This window comes from Branchiostoma floridae, unplaced genomic scaffold, assembly GCF_000003815.2.
Source record: "Branchiostoma floridae strain S238N-H82 unplaced genomic scaffold, Bfl_VNyyK Sc7u5tJ_1558, whole genome shotgun sequence".
NCBI classification, from domain to species: Eukaryota; Metazoa; Chordata; class Leptocardii; order Amphioxiformes; family Branchiostomatidae; genus Branchiostoma; species Branchiostoma floridae.
In genome coordinates this window covers 37,727-38,692 of record NW_023365757.1, presented here as the reverse complement: position 1 = coordinate 38,692, position 966 = coordinate 37,727, and the positions used below count along the sequence as shown (strand labels likewise).

At 38.1% G+C, this 966-nt stretch overlaps 1 protein-coding gene across 4 annotated transcripts in view; it reads right to left on the bottom strand.

Moving 5' to 3' along the window:
* The window catches only part of LOC118408132 (poly [ADP-ribose] polymerase tankyrase-2-like), a 124,245-nt gene that overhangs the window by 109,363 nt on the left and 13,916 nt on the right, over nt 1-966 (bottom strand). The gene's annotated exons all lie outside the window — the stretch shown is intronic.

The window sequence follows — 966 nt, the reverse complement described above, 5'->3', positions numbered from 1 at the left end:
AAAATGTTTAAAAAGTTGTGTGGCTTAATTAATACCTAGTTTAATCTGCTTTATCTTATAAAAGACAGTTAACAAGTTGAATGGAGTGGAAATCGTATAAAGAAACTTTTGCTGTGACCGCATTTCATTTGATATCTGTTAGATAAATGAGAATTAGACTGTCACAAGATAATTGTCATGGATACGTTCCATATTCTCCATCAATCGTGTTTCGTTTAATGAAAGCAATATTCCATCGAACGGTCTGTTAAATGTTGTGATGTGAATGCAACCAGGTTTATTCCATGTGAATAAACGCAACGCATGCCACTTTTATGTACTCTCCAAGCAGTGGGGTAGGAAGTTGTCATTTTCTTTATAGCCTTTTATTCTCCATCTCTCGCTGACCGGGGTTGATAACCCCCTCCCAAAAGTAGTGGCAACTGCAAGCCCGGCCGCTAGGAGCGCGATTGATCTCCACGTATACGACCCATGTTTGAAGAGTAATATAACGGTAGCCTGATGTACAGCTGCTAGAAGTCTCTTTTGTACTTCGGACAGTGGAACACGTATGTTATCACAGGAGGGGCTTCTTTTGCTTCAATGTAACACAAATGGTTCCTGAACCCCGTGTACCAGCAGACTGTTATGGCGGATGCTGTTTTCTATCAATACAGGATTTCTGTAAGTAAGTGTAACCGCATGAGATGATTTTATTTGTCTGCTTGTTGACAATTTCAAGGAAACAAAACAATTAAGGACGCTCATAGATGGATAAAAATCATTACACTTATGAGACCAAAGTGATTCCATTTATGTATATAATAGGGACAATAAGCACTACCATAAACAATGTTGGAAGACTACGTTGACCAAAAGTATCAAAAACAACTTACAAACAGACACAAATAGATATAGCAGCCCAGATTTTCTAAACAGACAGAAGTGTCATAGTGACTTTATATCTTCTTACTTTCATACGTGTGC